General features: G+C 41.4%; 1 pseudogene; it reads left to right on the forward strand.

The window, feature by feature from the left end:
- Window positions 1–8,837: 8,837 nt before the first annotated feature.
- On the forward strand, window positions 8,838–9,070 carry LOC140586403 (U2 spliceosomal RNA; annotated as a pseudogene).
- Window positions 9,071–23,729: the final 14,659 nt, after the last annotated feature.

The following is a 23,729-nucleotide window of genomic DNA, read 5'->3' on the forward strand; positions in this document are numbered from 1 at the left end:
GTGTTTTCTTATGGTGGGGATGTTAGAAGACATTGAGGTTTTTTATTCTATGTACATCCAATCTTAGCCTCCCACCTAAGATCACTCCATGGAGCACGAACCAACACACCCCACCAAGATCCGTTTTAGCTGTGGTAGCCAATATATTTGGGGATTTATGCACTTGTCCTATTCAACATCATAACAGTGAATTAAAAATCTACTAAATCAAAGGCAGTACCATGTCATGCTATGCAAATATACATATACATACAGCTCAGGCTCTTTTCTGCAAATATAAGGCTACAAGGCCAAGTGTGGGTAATCAAAATGGCCTTACATTAACAAATACATCACCCCAAAAAAGCATTACATGAGCAATCACAGCTATTCCATTTTTTTTTTATCTCAACAGAGAACATCTTGCAAGATCAGTATTTGGGAGAGTTTCCTTCATGACGGTGGGTGAAATATACCACAGCTGCAGAAAAGCCCAGTCTTGGCAGAATAGCCATATTAATGAGCTCTTGAGCAAAGACCTTTACTCCCAAAGGGACAGAAAACTGTATCAGGCCATGCTGGCAAAGACCTTTGTTTCAAACCTGGTACCACTTTGCGTTGAATGCTGAAAAGGGCCCTTTAAATACATTAGGTATGTTATTTGCTAAACTTGGGTTTACTTTACTCATAAAAAATAATTATCCCAGCATGTTACTGTAATAATGTCACTGTTTATTACAGCAGGGGTGCAGATTGAACCCATGACCCTGGAGGCGTGAGGCTATAGTAGGAGCAACGGGCCACTATTCATACTGTGAGAAATGATGTATTTTTAATCATACATTGTAACTGATATGTGTCACGCCCCGCTCCGTCCGCTCCTAGTGTGTGCCACGCCCCCTCATTATCCACGTGTGCTTCCCCGATTGTGCCCAGCTGTTTCCTGTTTCGTTTGCCATGTCTTGTGTATTTAGTCTTCGTCTGAGTCTGTCTTCGCCTGACTCACCATTAATGTTGCCTATCGTGCTTCCCCGGTCCTGTTTTCCAAATAAATCCCCTTTGTTCCTGATTTCCTGGCTCCGATCGCTTGCTTACCTGCACCGCTCGCCCGCGATCGTGACAATATGTCGTTACACTGCTTGTGTTTCTTGTTCTCCACACCTTGTGAGCTTCAACATGAATTGATTGATTGTTTTTTTTAATAAGGCCCCAGGTTAGTTAGGTCCAGTCTCCTGGAAAATCACTAGAATGTGTCCTTGCCTTTGGAAGCTAAGAGCGTCTTATTTTCAGGGAGAGCCCTGTAATATTTAGTTTAATAATAAATTATTTTTATTGATAAACCTTCATACTGATAATCCTCTTGTAGTGGTCCTAAAAGAAAACATGACTGAAGATATTATCCATTTTAGTACAGACACATTTCACGATTCAGTAACCTGACTTGTCCAATAGATGGCAGTGTAGTACTTCGACTAAGACGTGCTATGGAAATTGCCGGTAAAAACGGAAAGCTGGTTTTCCATTTTAAACGTTTGTCTGACTGAAATGACCACATGTTGTACATATGTAATCGTACTATACATCTAACCTTCAGCGTTGTATTACCTACCTTAATTATGTGCAGCAATAAAATATGTACGCGTAATTGGACAGCTGCAAGTTAAGCAATCTGTCTGATTTTACATTGAAGTAGGCATGGACGGACGGTAAGATGAATGCAGGAGAGACCTGTGAATAAGCTTAAAGTATACATAAAATATGATAAAATAATACATATTTTTAAACATTTAACTAGATAACGACAGGTTCACAGTACTTATATAACCCTGCACAATTTCGAATATCATCACAGCTCCCTGAAAATTAACAGCTATCATTATAGTACAAATAAGCAGTTATCCAGACATCCCGACTCTCCCGGAAGTTCCGGGAGTCTCCCACATATTGACAGCGACTCCCTGATACCCGCAAATTGAATAAAATATCCCGGAAAGAAGAGGAAGTAAACAAGAGCATGCATGCGAGACAGTAGTGTGTGTGTTGCACACACAGAAGAGGCAGGGTTTTCTGGTGGCACTCATAAGTTCTTTTATTAGTCACACGTGTCGAACGACATCCACCATCTCTGTTCTGCTACCACATGGCGCGAGCTAACTGGCCGCATTCCAACCATGACTGCGCTAATGCGATTAGTTTCCTCGATATATCACCTGCGTGCCGCAACCAAACATATAAAATACACGACAAGCATTTAATAGACGTAACCCACGATGCCACATTACTTCTCTTACCTGTAAATTGGAATAAACACGATAAGAAATTAGAACAGATTTCCCCGTGTTTAACACGACTGGCAGTGCGACGATTTCATCAATGGATGAAACTCGCAGTCGCTCCCTCTAGCGTCACCCGCCAGTATGTACAGGTCTACGTAATTACATAAGCATCATTCCATTTTATACAAACTTAAAGTTATGTGAGAATACTCATGTACTTAATAAACAATAACCAATAATAATAGACATAGACATGTATCATCTGGATTCATACCTCTACATGTGCATCGCGCACTCGAGAGACGCGCGCGTACGACGGAATGAGCGAGAGAGAGAAAGAGAGAACGTGCATATATGTGTGGATCCCTGCGTGTGTGCCTGTTGCCCGTGCTAGACAGACAGCATCCTGATTGGTTTACTTAGCAAAATAAGCCAATCAGATTTCAACGTGGGCAGTGATTTCAGCATTGCTCATGACGGTTTAAACGACTGTAAAATGCATGTTGAGGTGAGTTTAACAAGTGTCATTTCATGTGCTGTATTATTCAGGTCTACACTAGTTAGACACTTGGTTAGTTGCCAATGCTGTCATGAAAGACTTCTTGAAGACTTTTGTAAAGTATATATATATATATATATATATATATATATATTTTTTTATATAAAACAACTTATAAGCATTTTGGTTCACAATCTTTTGTTTTTAAGTCAACTTTTCTTAGCAAAAGTGCCAAAGTAAAACAGTGTTGGTCATCATCATAATCATGGCTAAACAAAATGAAATAAAACTTCTAAACTGAGTATTCTTTAGCATGATCATGATCATGCATGCTGTATGCTTTGCTTACTCAAGGTTTTTAGCTAAGAATACAAGTCTATCAACCTTTGCAGGCTTGAGACAGGTTCGTTGGCAAGTGACGATGTTGCCACTAGTACTGAAAAGTCTCTCTGACGGCAAGCTTGTCGCAGGAATACACAGGTATTTGCGGGCAAGTCTGGCGAGATGAGGAAAGCTTAGTTTGTGTACTTTCCACCATGCAAGTGGATCCTCCTCTTTGTCTATTGGAGGTGTTAGCAGGTAAGTGTTTAACTCTGCTTCCAAAGCATCCTTTAGGGTCAGAGAGGAATCACCCTTTGCTTCAGTTTCTCTCTGTTTAAAGAAGCTTCCCAATGACTTCTTTGCTTTCTTTGCCTGGGGTGCACTGGTAACGTTGGGCTCCACGTCAGTGCTGCAGCTTGATTTCTCCTGGCATTCCATCATCTGTGATACCACTCTGGCCTTAACTTGGGTCTTCTTGTCTGCACTGATGAAGTCTATCTTGAACCGGGGGTCCAAAAAATATGCCATATCTAGCAGCTTCTGAGTATCATCATCTTCGTATTTCTCATTGAGGTAGTCCAGCATCTTCATCTTTATGTTCTTGGTCAGGTCTGTGTCTTCCTCTCGCATTTCCAGTAGTGAAGTGTTGAAGAGCTGAAGAACTGGCTTTACAAAGGAGACACTGACGTATTCATCGCCTGAAAGTGCATCAGTGAAATCCAGCATTGGGCCCAGTGACTTGCTTACAGACTCCAGCACATCTATATCTTGCCAGGTTGGAATTAGATGCCGCAGCTTCTTGTCTGCAGACAGGACCTGAGTTAAAGCCTGCTGCTGCTCTAATATCCTGCTGATCATCATCTGTCTGGAACCCCATCTTGTTTGGCATTCTGAGATGAGACAATGTGATGGTAGATTGAGTTCCTTCTGGACTTTTGCCAGGGCATCGCTGGCCTTCCAGCTATGAGAGAAGTGGCTCACCAGCTTCTTGCAGACTCCTGTAGCACGATCATTGCGGCCATCCTTTTTCACTGCATTTTCTAAGCGGAGAAAACAAACAAAACATTGCGAACTTTAATTATTGAAGCACACTGTTTTATTTCAAACAATAAATGAAGAGCTCTTTTCCGAAACGCGATAGACGCCAATAATAATTTCCTTGTTTAAAATGTACTGCAAGATGCAGTTTCTTTCCAAACCCCAATAAGCACCGAACTTAATTTTAGCCTAGTGAACGTTCTCGCAATCCAACGTGGCTGCGCTCCTAACAGATGTTTGTTCATTAGGCTATAATTCCTCAAAATAAGTAAAAAAATCTTATTCTCTCTCTCTCTCTCTCTCTCTCTCTCTCTCTCTCTCTCTCTCTCTCTAAGTTTTCGGTGCTGATGCAGGACGCGTTCATGTACACGGCCCCTAAAAGCTGTGACAAAGAACCAGCAAAAGTAATGATTAGGAATATGTAAAATATTGCAATGAGACATTTTAATTGTTTATTAATAACTGCGAACATGAAAAATAAAAGACAAAAGACTTTTAAAAAAAGACAACCATCAATTTTTGGGAAAAATGGATGGATTTATAGCGTTTTGAAAAGAAAAAAAATTTACTTTGAATTTTTCAACAACAATATAGTTGTTTGATTTAATAATCATTATTCAACATGTTCAGACTAAGCAAAAAACATTTTAACAGGATAAATTGAATATTCACAAAATGTGTGGGTCTAGGTAAAACAATTAATTTCCCTGAAAACTATTGAAATGGAGTAGAGCCCGACCGATTTATCGGCAGGCCGATATTATCAGCCGATATTAGGCATTTTCCAAACTATCGGTATCGGCGTTTATAATGGCCGATAAATGAATATTTCAAAAATAAAATAAAAACGGACGAAACACCCTTCAACCATGTCATGAGTGTTGGCGTTGTATAGTTTGTCCACTAGAGGGCACTCTACACCGTCCCTGTTGGCAACACTCGTGTATAACCACACATCCTGCAACCTGCTGATCCAGCCAGAGTCGGGCAGAGAGAACCAGTTATCCGCGAGTGAGATCATCGGTGAAGTGTGTTCATGGTGATTTGGTCACGAGACATACATTGCTTGAATAACAATTAAAAGAACATCCCCATCAGTTCTCTTAACTCAAATAAGCATGACAAAATTCGTGACTATCATGTCCAGTTTTGCTGCTGTTAAATAAGCCGAGAGTGAAGCGGAATTAGCTAGTAATTACGTTACGTTGTTACAGTGTACAGTAGTTGACTGACTGTCCTTTTAACTTTTGACAATGAGACTGAGTATTTCTTTAATAGCGTGGTAGTTATAGCAGTGAGACGTATCATCTCTCCTTGGCCTGTTATATTGAAAATGTATGTTTTACAATTTGCAGTATGACTTTATCCATTGCTAAATTATGGCTCATCATAGACTAGCTAACCACAAAGCTAGCTAATGCCACTATCAGTGGAAGACCGCTAACGTTAGCATTAATGAGCTTGGAAACCACAACGAACTTATTCTGCCTAAATAAAGTAATGATTACTGTATTTATAACTAGCATATCTCTAGTTACAGTCCCTGCATTGTAAAATGTAAGTTAGACATTTGCGAGGAGCAGAGCATGTGAGCGGAGCGGAGCGGTGAGAATTTCCGCTCCTCGCTCACTAGGTTGTTGGCTCCGCGCCCGCTCCTCCACTCTAATTCGCACTAAGCCGCTCCGCTCAACACCGCTCCTCGCTCCACTAAAATGTCCTCCCGCTCCAGTCAAATCGCTCCACGCTCGCTCCAATTTAAAAGAGGAACAAATAATCTGCATGCCTAACAAATGTCACCTTAAACCGAAGCCTTATGTCATAAAGAAATATGAGCAACGGTAACATTGCCAGTCAGAACAGAAAATATTTATTATTAAGCAACCTATCGGCAACAACGGACAGGTTTGGAAATGGCATTCCACACAAAAATAGGCTTAAAAATAAAAGAATCAGTGGGTTTAATAGCCTAAAGAATATACAGACACGTTTTAAATTCCTCAATTTTTTTCTGTTGATGCAGCACGTCTCTAAAATAAAATTTTACGTTACGTGAAATAAAAAATAAAATCTTATTAGACCTACTTTGAATGACAAAACGAATTTATTTGATTACCAATATTTACTTTATAGGCTTTTATACTTTAATTTACTTTATAGACTTGATATGCTACAACCATATAAAACTTGCACGCGTTTTGCTCTGGCTTCCGCTTCTTCGCGTAGCACACTCATGTTTCTGAGAAAAGTGATTCCAAAGTGAATCTTTACTCACTGAAACAGTTTCACCACATTGTTGTTCTTGCTGTACATTCTTGTCATCTATACGTTTGATAAGAATAGTACACTTGTATGATTTATCAGTTTCCTTTGTGAAATACTTTGCGAATTCCATCTCGGCCAATTTGTGTAACAGTCTTGATAATTGTACAGATGAATTCTGGGTAGATTTGGGCACGCCTCAGAATTGTAGTGTGAGCGGTATCGGAGCGAAATTGGAGCGAGACAAAGCGACCGCTCCAGCCTTAATTAGAAAACCCGCTCCGCGCTCTGACCAAATTCCGCCCGCTCCGCTCCGCTCACATGCTCTGGCGCCAAGGAGTGAACATTTAGACATAGAGAAAAAGTATCAAACGTAGCTTGTGCATAAAAGTTCTATTGCTTGTGCTATTCAAAGTTATATTTATGAAGCTTACCAAGTCTTTTAAAACTGGTAACTTTGATTTGGTTGTTGTTGTTTTTGTGTTTTTGTTCAAAGGACTTTACGTTTCATATCTTAAGTTTGTATTTTTATACATTTTATTTATCAGAACTTTAATATATTTTGATGTTCCTCTGTTCTGTTGTGACAATAAATGAAACAAGTTTCTTTTTAAAATGCATTATCATATTATGTTAGTTAAAACTCATAAATAACTACAAATCACTAATGTTAGGGAAATCTGTTAATGTTTTGTTGCGTGTTTCTGAAATAAAAAAAAATATATATATATATCGGCCGATATATCGGAATATCGGTTTTAAAACCAACAAATATTTGTATCGGTATCGGCCTTCAAAATCCTTTATCGGTCGGGCTCTAAAATGGAGTTATCGCATTTTGGAAAAGAGCTCCTCAAATGTGCTCATAAAACTGTTTTTTGTTTAAAATTAAATGTTTAGTGTCTGTATTTTTTCGTACGTTTTAAAGCTCTACGTACACACATGCAACAAATTCATTTTACAAGTTTTGTCAGGTTCAGGACAGGTTATTAAGTAAAACAGCTGAGTAAAAATGTATTTTTATTTTGGATAAAGGTCATGGTCATTACTCACCAACTGCAAGATGCAGTCTGTGGCCGAAGCACTGTAGCCTGGTCTACTTGTTCAAATCGGCAGCTTTCACCATGTTCGCTGCATTATCTGTTGTTATACAGACTTGACGTGTCTCATCTAAGCCCCAAGCGGACACCGCTTCTCTCAGGGCCTCTGCGACATTCTCGGCTGTATGACTTTCCGGGAAAAATGCCGTCTGCAAACAGCGACTTTTTAACTCGAAGTCCTCTGCGATGAAATGGACCGTCAGACTCATGTAGGGCTCGGTTGTCCGGCTGGACCACAAGTCTGTTGTAGTTGCATAGTATTCCACGTGCGACAGTTCTGCTTCAATCTTAGATTTGCATTTTTCATACAGCTCTTTTATCGCAACTTGGGAAAAATATGTGCGGGATGGTATAACATACCGCCTGTCAAGCGTTCGGATCATTTTCTTAAATCCCTCTTTGGCGACGGTATTTAATGGCAACATATCTTTAGCGATATGAAACGTTATTGCGTCTGTTATTTCTTTCTGTCATTGAGAGCCTTTCTGGTAAGGTGTCACACTGGCAAAGGCATCACAAACATTTGTTTGTTTTGGTTGACATCCAGATTTGGCTTTGTATTCGTTGTAAAGAGCTTTGTGGTGCCGTTTTAAGTGATCAGACAAATTGGTGGTGTTTCCATGTTTTGTGGCCACAACTTTATGACACTCCATGCAAAGTACCTCTTTTTGGTCAACATCCTCCTTTTTGTAGCCGAAATAGTCCCAAATAGATGATTTCGACTTTCTTTTTGGTACGAAATCATTTTTTTGCGGCGGATCCTCTTCGTCGCGCATTTTTAGCAGTGAATGTTGGCTGTGAGCGGTGAGCAGCGACACAGCGAACCAATCACTGTGCAGGCACGCGGAACGTGCATGTCACCCCAGCAACAAGCCATACAACAAACTCGTGTTTACTGTGTGCTACCGTTCTCTTAATACACAATGGGCTTCTACCCTTCACATCGTATGTTCCGGCGATGTGACTATCGCTCACGCGCACATCGCGATGTCGATGTCAAAACAGAATATCGTTCAGCCCTAGTGCAGAGCTTGGAAGTCTGCGGATGTGTTCCTTTTTAACCCTCTGGAGTCTTGGGGTAGGGGACACACTTTCACTAACTGGGGCATGCTCACACATTTCATTCAATATCATAAACTTAATTCCTGGCAAATAAATTATTTCTTATATATTTGGTTTGGTAACAAACTCATCTTAATCTTAGTGTACTTTAGATTTATGTGAAGTTTGTAATTTGACATTCAAAGTATAGACATTGCAAAATGCACTTTGGAACACTCTGTGGGTGTTTGTTTAATATTATCTTTGAAAGTCTTATTGTACTGTGTTGGCATGATTTGCATAGTGTGGGAATGTTTCAGCCTTATAGATTGTGATTATGTGTTAATGTAAGTAGTACAAGCATAATATTTATTATTCATGTATTTGAGCTGATTTACATTTTGTTTTGGTATGAAAAGGTTATTTTGATACGTCCCCCATGGAGGGGACCACATATTAAACGGATTTTTGGAACAGGGAGCCGGAAGTGGGGCTTGCCCCATCTGCTCCAGGCATCGACCCGGTATTGCAGTGCTTCCGGGAACGGTGCACCTCTACTGCCCCCTGTTGTTGAAAGGCAGAACTGACTGACTGAATGGGTGACTAATAGACTGAGTGCCTCTGGATGGCCAACTAATTAGCCGCATGTGGTGTGAGGGAGGGGCCCTGTCCGTGCGCGGCCCCAATTTTTCTTTTTTTTTAAAGTAAGGTGACACGCTGTCGTTTGTGCGGTGGGCAGCTGTGCTGAGGTAAGGCATGACTTCATCTTTGCCTTTTGAATTTTCCCTCATGTTTGTTTAAATGATTGCTGTTTTTTGAGAGGACAGGAGGACAGGGAGGACGCCGGTGGCTGCGACGCCCCTGGGCATTCTACTCTGCGCGGGGGCGTCACGGAGGCCCGGCTAACGGCGACCCGCTAAGCGGCAGCCCCATATCGACTCGGGTCTCTCTTCGGTCTTCAGGACCGGTATACGTTTCTTCTCTTTTCTGGATTGGAAAAGACAAGAGCAAAAGTGGAAGAGTTGACGAAATGGCGTCGGATGGCGTAGCTTATAGCGGTGGGGCGTAAAGACCTTGCATTCCAGAGCATCCCTGCGCATATGAGAGTCTGCTCCATACATCTCCGTTCAGGTAAGTCAAGTTCCGGTGTGATCACTAGACTCCATTCCTGTGTTTGTCCCTAAAGAGAACAGCCAGGATAGGAAATGCTGGAAACCCATCCCGACTGGAGTCCATCCCTTCCCGGTGACACAGTAACCCAAAAGTGTTTGTGAGTGTGGTTTATGTCAGATTAGGAGAGCTGAAATGAACCTTTTGTTGGATGATAGTCGGCGACCAAAACAAGAGCTAGATCACAGAAAAGTGTTTCAAAAGCGACAGCGTCAAAGAGAAATGCAACGCTGGATGGAAGTTTTCTAGTACTGATGAAGGATGTAGAATCGGAATCCAGATATGTTTCCATACAAGGAATTTGCCTTGGTGGTGCTTTTACATGACATTACAAAGAACATAAGAACATAAGAAATTTACAAACGAGAGGAGGCCATTCGGCCCATCAAGCTCGTTTGGGGAGAACTTAACTAATAGCTCAGAGTTGTTAAAATTTTATCTAGCTCTGATTTAAAGGAACCCAGGGTTTTAGCTTCCGCTACACTAGCAGGAAGACTATTCCATACTCTAACTACACGCTGTGTAAAGAAGTGCTTCCTCAAATTTTTCTCCCGCTAATTTCCACTTATGGCCACAAGTTCTAGTATTTAGACTAATATTGAAATAGTCATTTGGCTGAAGAGCATCCAGACCCGTTAGAATCTTATAGACCTGAATCATATCCCCCCTTAGTCTCCTTTGCTCAAGGCTAAACAGATTGAGTTCCGCTAACCTCTCCTCATAAGACATTCCTCTAAGACCAGGAATCATTCTCGTAGCTCTTCGTTGCACCTTTTCTAAGGCAGCAATGTCCTTCTTGAGGTATGGTGACCAAACCTGCACACAGTATTCTAGGTGGTGTCTTACCAAGGAATTATATAAGTGTATCATCACCTCCCTTGACTTAAACTCCACACACCTAGAGATATAACCCAACATTCTGTTGGCCTTTTTTATTGCTTCCCCACACTGGCGAGAGTTACCCACATTTAGCAAAGACATATGCAGAAAGGTAATAAACAATAGACTGGCAATTGGGTAATATGATAATTATATGATAATTAAGTTTATTAATGGTAGTAATGATGGTATTATGATATTTATATATGTGTGTGTACATAGTAATCATTGTAGTATGAATATAAACTATATAAATGGTATAATAATTTAAAGGGCTCTTAAATGGTGCCGTTATTAAGTAGCAGCCAAGTCAACTATATGTGCAAGAGTGCAATATGTATACAGAGTTTGCAGTATGTGTGCATAATGTGCAAGAGTGCAGAATATAATCATAGAGGTAGTTTATCAGTTGTTCACTGGTTATGCTGGTGGATATTTCACTGCAGCTGACGATTAATTGAACGTCCATTCAGAGACTGGTTTGGTTAATGAGAGAGACTACCTGAGGGGAGAAGCTCTTGGCGTGTCTTGTGGTCTTGGTTCTGATTGCCATGAGTCTTCTCCTGGAGGGTAAGGCTTGAAAGATGTGGTGAGCAGGGTGAGATGGGTCCTCAAAGATTTTGTATGCCCGTTTCCTGGTTCTGGTGATGTAAAGTGTCTGGAGGGTAAGCAGGTTACTGCCGATTATTCGCTCTGCTGAGTGGATGATGTGTTGCAGTCTGGCCTTGTCTCGTTCAGTGGCTGATCCAAACCAGGCTGTGATGGAGGAGGTGACGATGGACTCAATGATTGTAGCGTAAAACTGGGCCATCGTGGTTATAACATGTTATTTTGGATCAGGCACGGACAGTTGTGAGAGTTCATTCCGCATTAGCTCCGATAGAATAGTATTAAATGCAAAGCTAAAGTCCACAAACAGAATCCTAACATATGTCTCAGGGCACTCCAAAAGTCGGAGTAAGAAATGGAGTCCAGTGTTAACTGCATCGTCCACAGGTCTGTTGGTTCTGTAGGCAGACTGTAGCCTGGGGTCAAGCGATAGGTCTGTGATGGTTTTAAGGTATGACAGCACAAGTCTCTCAAAAGCCTTCATTACCACCGATGTGAGAGCCACCAGTCTGTAGTCACTGACTGGTTCAGTGACTGGTTGAAAATATCTGTGAAGACAGGTGACTATTGATCTGCACAGTGCTTCAGAGTGGCTGGGGAGACAGAGTCTGAACCAGGAGCTTTCCTTGTATTCTGGCTACTGAAGATCTTGTTTACATCTCTGTCGTTGATTCTCCTGGGGAGGTGGCTGGACGTGGGGGGGGGTGAGCTGGGTATAGTGTGGGCGAGGTGTGAAGGTACCCAGGTGTGAAGAAGGCCATTGAAAAGGTGAGGGCTGTATGATGCGCGAATGTGGCTTTTCAAACCCGCAGTAGAATTTGAACAGGTTTTTGTCACCACTCCTGTAAGCTTCATCTTTTGTTTTAGGAAGCTGCCTGAGTTCAGTTGTAAACCATGGTTCGTCGTTATTATAGCTGACAACAGACTTTTTGGGAATGCGAGAGTCCTCGCAGAAGCTTATGTGCCATGTTACAGTGTCCGTGTATTCATCCACGCTGTTAGTAGCAGTTTTGAAAACATTCCAGTCTGTCGAGTCAAAGCATGATTTTAATTGCTCTACTGCTCCACATGTTCAGTGTTTCACTCTAGTAACAACAGGTTTAGCAGTTTTCAGATTTTGTCTGTATGCTGGAATTAGATGAATTGTTGCATGGTCAGAGTTTCCTAGTGCAGCACCAGTCATTTTCTGTCATTAAAATGTGACGTCTTTTCAGTTAGCTATTTATTTATTTTGGCTTTTTCTTATTATTATGTGTTCATTGTAATTGATTAATAAAATTATTTATTTTCATTATTATTTCTTTTACTTATCTTTGAAATGTGATTTTGACATTTTAATTTGATTGTATCCTTGTCTTTGTAAAGCACTTTGAATTGCCTTGTGCCCGAATTGTGCTATATAAATAAACATGCTTAAAATCTTTGATGATGACAATGTGCCCAGCCGGCTGTGAACTGTTCTTCGCTTTCTCCATCTTTGCATTTCTTGCATTGTGAAGATCTGCGAGCTGTTTAATTTTAGTGACCACTCCTTTTCAGGATTATGTAGTATATGTTTAACATTACTTCAAAGTGTGGAAGGGAAATTTAAAGTGATGGTAGGCCAGGGTTGGGAGGCATTGTGGGATTGTTCTTGTGTCTCAGGTTTTGTTGTTTTGGGGATGGTGCCGTGTGTCCTTGCCTCACAGCCACCTGCACGGAACCAGCTTTGCAGGCCACAGATCTTGGAGAACTGGGCTGAAGGGAACATCGCCGGGGGGAGAAAGGGGACCTGCAGGAAGCCTTGAAATGTAGCTGCTATACTATGCTAGACGCAGTTTGTTGTATGGTAGCATTTGAACACACAAGCAAGTTATGTACCCATAAGGGTTGTATATGTTTACGCTGAAGTCTTTATTTAGGTAATATAGGGTTGGGGTTTCCCTTACTGATAACATTGTGAGCCATGCCAGCCATGGACACCAAAGGGGGGGTTGCACCTTTTTGCTGGGTTGGGAGTGGAATTTCCCTAATGTTTAGGGTTTTTGCCCTCCTTCCTAGGCTGGATAGACAGGATTATGTGTGGGACTCATAGGAGGCCTAGGCCTAACGAGGATTGGAAACTGAACATCCTTGAAGTAGACCAATAGAGGTGGCGTATTATGTTTGTTGTATGTTCGAAACCTGGTTTGCAGATGTTTGGTAACCAATCAGGACTTAGAAGTCCATATAGGGGAATTCGTCTTATAGTATATTAACCTGCTGATTTCTGGGTGCGGGGTGCATTGCGCATTGTCCCCGAGTGTGGTTGGAACACTATGCTGGATTGCTGAATAAAGAAGAAAATTTTGCTCATTACATGCGAGGCCTGGAGTTTGATTCAAGTGTGACAGAGTGAGAGTGATTATAGAGGATTATAGAGTCATAGTTGTTTGGGTTCATTCTGAGTACCACAAAAGTTTACAAGCCCTATTTTGGCAAGAGCTAATCCTAATCATTTTCATCCTTGCCGTTTAAATCACTCATGAATAGATGTGTTTGTGAGAAATTGATCTGTTTTAAGCATTTTCAATTTAAATAAATACTGCAATACTACTACGAGATATCTAACAACATACGATGCAACATTCAACAGGGGGTAGTGAAGTGATTCATGGCTGATCAAAGTGCCAATTCGATGTGGGGCAGTGATTAGCATGTGGAGAATGCTGCAGCAGTATTACAAAATCAGCAACTCTTTTAAAAATAATAGTGATAAAAATATATTATTTATTAATAAGTATATATAATCAGTACACAAAGTATAAGTATATAAATATAAGCATATAAAGTATACACTCACCTAAAGGATTATTAGGAACACCTGTTCAATTTCTCATTAATGCAATTATCTAATCAACCAATCACATGGCAGTTGTTTCAATGCATTTAGGGGTGTGGTCCTGGTCAAGACAATCTCCTGAACTCCAAACTGAATGTCAGAATGGGAAAGAAAGGTGATTTAATCAATTTTGAGCGTGGCATGGTTGTTGGTGCCAGACGGGCCGGTCTGAGTATTTCACAATCTGCTCATTTCACAATCTGCTCAGTTACTGGGATTTTCACGCACAACCATTTCTAGGGTTTACAAAGAATGGTGTGAAAAGGGAAAAACATCCAGTATGCGGCAGTCCCGTGGGCGAAAATGCCTTGTTGATGCTAGAGGTCAGAGGAGAATGGGCCGACTGATTCAAGCTGATAGAAGAGCAACTTTGACTGAAATAACCACTCGTTACAACCGAGGTATGCAGCAAAGCATTTGTGAAGCCACAACACGCACAACCTTGAGGCGGATGGGCTACAACAGCAGAAGACCCCACTGGGTACCACTCATCTCCACTACAAATAGGAAAAGAGGCTACAATTTGCACAAGCTCACCAAAATTGGACAGTTGAAGACTGGAAAAATGTTGCCTGGTCTGATGAGTCTCGATTTCTGTTGAGACATTCAAATGGTAGAGTAAACAGAATGAGAACATGGATCCATCATGCCTTGTTACCACTGTGCCGGCTGGTGGTGGTGGTGTAATGGTGTGGGGGATGTTTTCTTGGTACACTTTAGGCCCCTTAGTGCCAATTGGGCATCGTTTAAATGCCACGGCCTACCTGAGCATTGTTTCTGACCATGTCCATCCCTTTATGACCACCATGTACCCATCCTCTGATGGCTACTTCCAGCAGGATAATGCACCATGTCACAAAGCTCGAATCATTTCAAATTGGTTTCTTGAACATGACAATGAGTTCACTGTACTTAAATGGCCCCCACAGTCACCAGATCTCAACCCAATAGAGCATCTTTGGGATGTGGTGGAACGGGAGCTTCGTGCCCTGGATGTGCATCCCACAAATCTCCATCAACTGCAAGATGCTATCCTATCAATATGGGCCAACATTTCTAAAGAATGCTTTCGGCACCTTGTTGAATCAATGCCACGTAGAATTAAGGCAGTTCTGAAGGCGAAAGGGGGTCAAACACCGTATTAGTATGGTGTTCCTAATAATCCTTTGGTGAGTGTATAAGTACATAAAGTATAAGTATATAAAGTTTAAGTATATAAAGTATATAAGTCTTAAGTATAAAAATGATATAAGTATAAAAAGTTTAAGGGCTCAGAGGACCGCTTCTCCTACTCATCAGAGTGGATCTGGTGTCTGAACTTCTTTTTCAGAGCCTTTGATTTTTTTTATTTTTTTTTCTCTTTTCCCTTTCCTTTTTTCTTTCTTTTTTAAATTCCCCACCACCACCCCCCCTCTTCGGAGGACAACTTTATTTTACACTAAATTCAAGAGCAAAGAGTGTGGCTGCTCCGAACTCACCCGTCCTGTGGAGGAAAGCAAAAAAAAAAAAAAAAACGGGGGATACAGAAACAACAATCGTAACGAGAACAGACATTAATCACCATGGGGAGAGAAAAGAAAAAAAAAAAAAGGAAACAGAGGTATACAGGAAAAATAAAACTAATAATGTAGGTTGGACGGAGAAAATGAAGTGTAGGGGAATACAGAATACAAACAACCATAAGTAAAATAACACTCATTACAAGGACATCAAACAACAAACATTATAACATCAGTAATAATAATTATAATTAATAATGTGACAAATAGGTATTATATATATATATATATATATATATATATATATATATATATATATATATATATATATATATATATATGTAGCATACACACACGTGATCCTACCCTTATACATGTATATTTCAATTCCTATGTCTATAACACACGCTAAAAAGTAACAATAATAATGATACTGATCGCTAAACCATTCTTATATGTATGTGTAAGTGTAGGTGTGAACTGATTTGTCATTGGATGTGCTGGCATATGATGCCGTCGGGGGAAGCGACAGCACCCCACCCCCCCACAAGGCCGAAGGCGAAGGCAGGAGAAACCAGGCAACCGAGGCCACCCTGCCGCCCCCCCAGCACAAGGGCCCACGGCCATGTGCCCCGGAGATAACCACCCGCCCAACCCAGGAAGCAGCCCGCGAGGGACTAAAGGGGCGCCAACCCCCGTACAGGGAGGCCCGCAGAGGGAGGACGGGCGGCGAGCCCCCCCGCCCAACCCAAACCGAACCCCCCAATCCGCCTAGAAGGCCCCCAGTGTCCCAAGATCCCCCGGACTGCCCGCCAGGGCCCCACCACGGCGCAGCAGAGCCAAGCACCACCCGGCCCGCGGCCCAAGAGAGGAGGCCGCCCACACCCGCCAGAGCCTTTGATAAGATGGAAGTAATGTCCTCTTGAGGCCATGGGCGTCCCCTGTGTCAGCCCCTCCTTGGCACTGGCGTCCCACCTGGCGATCTCAGCACCGGGTGCAGTTTAATGCGGGGCAGCTCCGCCAGGACATCCACCATGTTGGGGCCTTTGGTGGGTCCTGCGCCACTTCCCTGACGATGACTCTGCTTGGGGCCCTGGATACTAGCAGGTGGAGGAGGACGAGGTGGCGGTGGAGGAGGAGGAGGAGGAGGAGGAGGGGGCGGGAAACAGCTTGGAGCTGAAGTGGGGACTACAAAAGGAGTCCCAGTGGTCTCCGAACTACTCCGGGATATATATGGGTCAGTCAGGGCACCAGCAAGCATGGAAATCTCGGACCGGAACCTTGTCTTCGAGGGCTGCAATCTTTTTCCAAACTGCCGCCCACTCGGACCCTGCCTCTGCTGCAACAGCAGCATGCTGGAGATCCCCGTGTCCATTGGGGAGGTGGATGCCGTTGCAACACTTGAGGATTTCTTCACAAAGCGCTGGGAAAGAAAAAAATCTCCAGTTGCAAAAAACTTGTTACATTGCGCAGTTCAACGCAGAGGGAGCGACTCTGTGAAACAAGCGATCTTCCTTGGCCGAAAAAATACTGAATTCGGAACGGAATCAAATCCAAAAAAACAGTCTGCACACAAAGTACAGAGAGTTAGATGTCTTACTTAAACATCACACAAAATTATATTTTTTTCCATCATCCATTAACATACAGCGCAATCTCAGATTCACATTAGGCCATACACAGATTTCCTGAATAACATTAATATACACATATACATGTATATACTTATATATGCACATTATAAACATTTCAACCTGCAATGGTACTAACAGGGTGGCTAAACTGAATAACACCATATCACAGTCAACGTATTCCGATCAATTAGCAAGTAGCCTTATAGGTAGCTTTAGCATTTTACATACAACTACAAAAAATGATACATTAGTAAAGAAAATAATCAACCACACAATCAGCAAAGGTTCGCATTCATATCCTGACTGTTTTTCCTTCACACTAATGATCCCTATATCTATATTTTCAAACAGGTAAATTGACCTACCAGGATATCCAAAAGAGAGCACTTGCACCAAAATCTTTCTATCCACTAATTGCTGCAATTGTATGCTTAGGCCAAAAAAAATAAACAGTGCTCTAAACGTTGACATCTACACAAATATATATATGTAGATATATACGTTTATTTCCCTAAGTTGCCGTTCACTCCTCTTTCCGCTCTCTTTACCCGCCTTCCTCCGTCTAGAAAAACCCGCCGGAAAAAAAAAACTCCCACCCTACCTTTCGGCACTCAGGAACGTCTTAAAGAGACAGCTGCCCACTTTGGTATACACAACTTATTGTAAGGTTCATGTCTCCCTCTTTACAAATTACGCTCTATAATAGCTTCAAAGCCTTATGGTAGCTTTATAGACCTGGCTACATTTGGTTTTGTTATTATTATTATTGGTATTAGTATTATTATTTTAAGAATGAAGCTAAATAATATAGCTAATATATCACATATGGGTTAAAATGCAGAGGACGCATTTCGTCGTTGTGTGATGTGCCAAGAATGGCACTTGATCACAAAGTACAAATACTTTTTTACTTGCCAACATTCATAAGCAACGTTATTTTTCATTACAGTTGAACTTTTTTTTGGGGGGGACTTTTTTATTTGAAGGACTTACTTCAAATATTGACAATAATAACAAAAATAAAGTACAAAAAAAACTGCTAAACAATAGCAAGTGCTTAAAGTGCATAAATAACAAGTGCTCAAAGTGCTAAAGAACTGAACTGCTAAACTGAAGATTAGAAGTGAAATCAAGGCCATTATCACTTATTTTTTCTTTTTTTCTGGGTTGTAAGCAAAGTCCTGCAAACTCTTTCTTTTTAAGACATTTGGACCAGAAGATGGAGCTGGTACAGTGGAGGAGGATGAGGCTTTGGCTGGTCCAGATGATGAGGATGAGGCTTTGGCTGGTCCAGAGGGAGGGAGAAAGAGTTTGGCTAGTCCAGAAGAGTCTGGTCCAGAAGATAAGGATGAGGCTTTGGCTGGTCCAGAGGATGAAGATGATGCTTTGGCTGGTCCTGAGGATGAAGATGAGGCTTTGGCTGGTCCTGAGGATGAAGATGAGGCTTTGGCTGGTCCAGAGGATGAAGATGAGGCTTTGGCTGGTCCAGAGGGAGAGAGAAAGAGTTTGGCTGGTCCATTGGAAGTTGAAAATGGTCTGAATGGTCCAGAGGAGGAGGCTGAGGGTCTGGCTGGTCCAGAGGAGGTTGAAAAAGGTCTGGATGGTCCAGTGGAGGTTGGTGAGGGTCTGGATGGTCCAGTGGAGGTTGGTGAGGGTCTGGCTGGTCCAGAGGAGGTTGAAAAAGGTCTGGATGGTCCAGTGGACGAGGATGAGTGTTTGACTCGTCTAGAGGAGGCTTTGGCTGATCCAGCGATATTCCTGGCCTGCCGTATGAGTTTGTTTGCCATCTGTGATGGCCGAATCCTTGCTGCCTCATTCACCCTTTTCTTCTTTTGTGCCTGTTGTGCCTCTTTCTTTTTCTGCAGATGTTTTTGATATGTTTGATACGATGACAGGCAAGACCACCTTAATGGCTGGTCTATTGTCATTGTCGATGCTGTCCACTCCCTTGCTTTAATCGTGGATTTTACAATTGCAAGGCTCTCATAAGTTTCCACATTCATGGAGCATCTGTCTGCTTCAAGAATATCACCCATGAGATTAAATGATCCCTCAACCAGGGGGCCTGTGAAAATGCTAAGTAGTGCTTTGACCAGCTGACCCAGAATGGGAAATCTCACACCTCTCTCTGGATTTTTCATGGATACAACTCTGCTCCACCAATCTACATCAACTCGGCCTTCTTCTTCAATGTAGTTCTGGGCACACGTTACCAGGTCCACCTCTATTTGGTATGCCCGTATCTCTTCCTCCACCTGACCAATCTCTTCTGGTGCGACCACATTAGGCAAGGCCTCTCCTAATGTGATAAAAGCCCCACAGATGGAGTCATCTTGAATCAGAGAGGGAGTGAGTGCAGAAAGTGAGGTGATTATCTTGTTGTCCAGAGGAAGGTCTTTGAGAAGGAACTCTGATGACTTCATGTACCCTTCTCTGAGAGAGTTGTAAATGTTTCTCACCCATATCAGCCTCTCCACACGGGCCTTGTTTAGTGCAGAGTAGCAGTATCTTCCAACAGACAACCTTTTGTCTTAAAGTTGCAAATCTTTACTCCGGACATCAACCTTGATGATATCCTTTGCACTCAGTGGGATGGCTTCCAGCTTCATAAATTTGCTGAGGAGCTCTCGAACTAGGGCCACCATCTCCACGTGCAGCAAGTGCGCCATTGGTTTTTCATGTTGCATTTTTTTCAAAAATCCCTGAAATGTTGAAAGTATGCCTGCAAACATTAAAAAAAAAATATTTTTATTTGACATTTTCACATGCGTAAAAAAAACCCAACAAGAAAACAGAATTAAAGACAAGTTGCATACAGTTCAAATAAATAGCAGTGCGTTTTAAAAAAGTGAATAAAGTATAAATACTTTTAATAGCTTTTATTTCCATATATCAGATGTAATGGAAAAATTACTCCAAATCAAATTATTAACGAATTTGACCAGGTCTGCAGTTTTTTTACTGGAAGCAAAGGAAATGGAATATGAATCTGTTCCCAAAAAAAAATAAAAAAATTGCAATGTTGAGATTTTTCAAACACTTGACATAAACTTAAGACATTTTTCAAGATTTAACTTAACTTTAAATTACTGAAGTAATATTTTGGTGCATAATCATTGTTTTTGTCAGATGTTAATCAGATCATAATCAGATGTTATCATCAGTTAAATCTTTAAAATGTTTTAAGTGTATGTGAATGTTTGTGGCTGAAGAGAAAACAAAAAATTCACAACACTGCTATATTTTTTTCTTAAGATAAATATTCCTTCTCTTCATTTCCTGTAAAAAAAAAATGCACACTTAATAAAGTATTTTACATTTTTTGCCTTGGAATTGAATGTCTAATCTTTCCATTACATTTGAAATATGGAAATAACATACTGATTAAAAATAATTTCACTTTATTCACTTTTTTTTAACAATAAACTGCTGTTTATTTGAACACTTCTATATAACTCTGCATAACTTCTAAAGCTGGTTATGATTGCTGTAGTAGAGACCTGGCTGTTCCCTTTGTAAAAAACAACAACTGTTATTAACTTTCATTACATTTAGCCTAAAGTTTTTGCCTACACAAGTTAGCCTGCTACAAGATACCTCTGAACATGTCGACCATGACTTTGAATCGGTCAAACTCTGTAAAGAGCACAGAGATTCGTGCCTTCCGGTCAAGGTTGGCTTGTGTTCCCATTCGGGATGTTGCGGCTTGTTCTTGTTGAAGAATTTCTACTCTGGTCTTTTCCTCAACTGTTAGTGCATATCTCGTCAGCAATTCATTAAGAAGCCTTCTGTATCACACAAACACACACACACACACACACCACTGTGGCTATTTTCATTGCTTATTCCTACATAAAACCTAACAACACTCTAAACTAGCACATCACTCTACATGCAATATAATACAATAAAAATGGTTAACTGCAGAGACAGCACATTAAAAAATACTTAATTTATACTACAAAATGATTAGCATTACCTGTATTTGTGTTCTTCATTTGGATTCCCTTCCCTACCCTGTTGCAAGTCTCGACTTTAGTGTTGTGAGATGTGGTGACTATGTGCTTATTGCTGAGGTGTTTTTTTTTCTGTTCCTATATTGTACTTCCTACTGGAGTACAGTCTGGGGGCTGTTTTTTTTATTCACCTCCACTCTCCTCACGTAATCTGTTTCTCTGAGTTTTCCTACAGTCCCCTGTCTTCCTGACCTGTCTGCTCCCCTATAATGTTTGTGTATGTATGGTCGGGTTGATGGCCTGCTTTTCGCTGGTACTTGTGACTAGTGACATGGTGAATTGCAACAGCAATAAAGGGAATCAATCAATCAATCAATCAATCCAGCACATAGTAATAATGCACCACCAGTACATCCATGAGTTCATTCAGCCTGGTGCACACCTCCAGCATCTGAAGAAATCTGTTGCTAATAGGTCTTATCAAGCTCTTGGAAGGAAGATGGAGCAGACTCTGAAAGTCTGAGAAAATCTCCTTCTGTTTTGGTGACTTCTCAATATCATAATAGACATCGGAGCAGAAATTTTCCACTTCTGTGCTGAACGGACTCATGAGGGCTTTGGCAGCATTGGAAACCATGTGCACGGTGTCTCCAGATACATCAAGGAGGTATGGGTTCGCCTTCCTTGCTTGAGTTTCAAGGCCAGACTTTTTTCCTCTCATGACTGCACAGTTGTCAAGGAGGATACTGGTAACTTGTCTCCACTCAAGACCATAAGTCTGCATGACATCTTTAAGTTCCAGCATAAGGTTTGGGGCATTTGCAATGTTGACTTTTCTGCTTGCCAGATGTTGTGTTATTACTCTGTTGCTTTCATTATCAAAAAAGCGAACAAGCACATTGAGTGTTTTATCCATATTCAAGGTTGTTGCTTCATCAACATTGAGTGAGAACATGCATTTTTTTTAGCTTCTCAGACAAACATATTTTGAACTGTAATGCAATTCCATGAGTGTTCATGTAACTCGCATGTTGATTTGAAACCGACAGGCTAGTTAACGCTTTTTTGTCTTCTGCCAGTTTTTTACACAGGGTGACCAGTGGATGCGAAATTCTGAATGCCAAATCATGTTCTGCTATAAATGTGCACAAACGTATTTTTAAATCGCAGACACGGTCAGTCATAGACAACGGTGTGTCAGCTGTAACAGTTGCTCCCGGCAACGTCGTGGTAAGTTTGAGTGCACGGGCAGCGGCTCTATGACCGGAGTCTAAATCATGACAAGCAAGCACTTTCTTACCGCTGCTGGCATACAGTAGCTTCCTCCAGCAAATCGTGCAGAAACAAGCCCCGGGCTCTCTCAGTTTCTTGCACCAACTGCCAAAAGGCTCGCCATTTCTACTTTCTTCAATCCACACCCAGCACCATTTATTTTTGAGTCCTTTATCTATTGCTAGGACATCATCCCCAGGCTTCATAAACTTGCGCTCCATTTTTTTTTCTCCGACAACGCTAACGTGACATTGACGTATGGGTGTCAATCATACCGTGTTGCAAGGACCCGCCCTTCTCTGCTTCTGATAGGCTTGTAACGTTAGTTAAAGCTGCGTTCCTCTCATATGATTGGTAGGTGAAATAAATTGGCTCGAAAATATTAAACCGCATGCGCAGGCTCTAAAATATTATTATTTTTTTCCCTCACGGCCGCACGCCGGAGATCCGGCACGGTGCCGGAATACTTTAAGCCCTGCACTAAGGATCTGGTCTCAGTTTCGTAAACATTATGGCCTAGCCTCCATGTCTGTTTACGCCCCTGTCATGGCCAACCTGCTATTTCCAGCTTCTCTATTAGATAATGCATTCAGACAATGGTTTAAAAATGGAGCGTTGAATATTAAGATGTTATATAAGGATGGCGTCTTCATGTCATTTGATCAGGTTAGACAGGAGTTTGCTCTGCCAGCAAATCACTTTTTCAGATACCTACAAGTTAGACATTTCACACAGAATAACGTCAGTCATTTTCCTTCACTACCTCAGACATCATTTCTTGATTCAATCATAGAAAGTCAGCCAGAGCTTAGGGGAACCGTCTCAAAGCTGTACACAAATATATTTGACATGGAAGGTTCTTCACTGACAATAGTAAAAGAAGGATATGGGTACAACTATTAATGATGGTCAATGGTCTAACATACTTCAAAGAATCCACTCCTCCTCTATTTGTGCGAGGCACTGCCTCATTCAGTTCAAGATTGTACATAGACTTCACATGTCTGGGGTTAAGTTATCCAAGATTTACCCGGGGGTTAATCCTATTTGTGACAGATGTAGACAAGCACCTGCTACTCTCTTTCACACTTTTTGGTCATGTCCAAGTATGACTGCATTCTGGTCTTCAATATTTGAGGTGTATTCTGTGATTTCGGGGGTAACCTTTGACCTTTGTCCTTTTATCGGACTTTTTGGCGTACCATTGAATGATCTCCCATTACGAAAGACACAATTAAATTGTATAGCCTACTCCTCCCTTTTGGCTCGGCGACTCATTCTTTTAAATTGGAAAAATGAGAAACCCCCCCTCCTTTGTTAGATGGATATGTGATGTC

The sequence above is a fragment of the Paramormyrops kingsleyae genome, unplaced genomic scaffold, assembly GCF_048594095.1.
Source record: "Paramormyrops kingsleyae isolate MSU_618 unplaced genomic scaffold, PKINGS_0.4 ups52, whole genome shotgun sequence".
Lineage (NCBI taxonomy): Eukaryota > Metazoa > Chordata > Actinopteri > Osteoglossiformes > Mormyridae > Paramormyrops > Paramormyrops kingsleyae.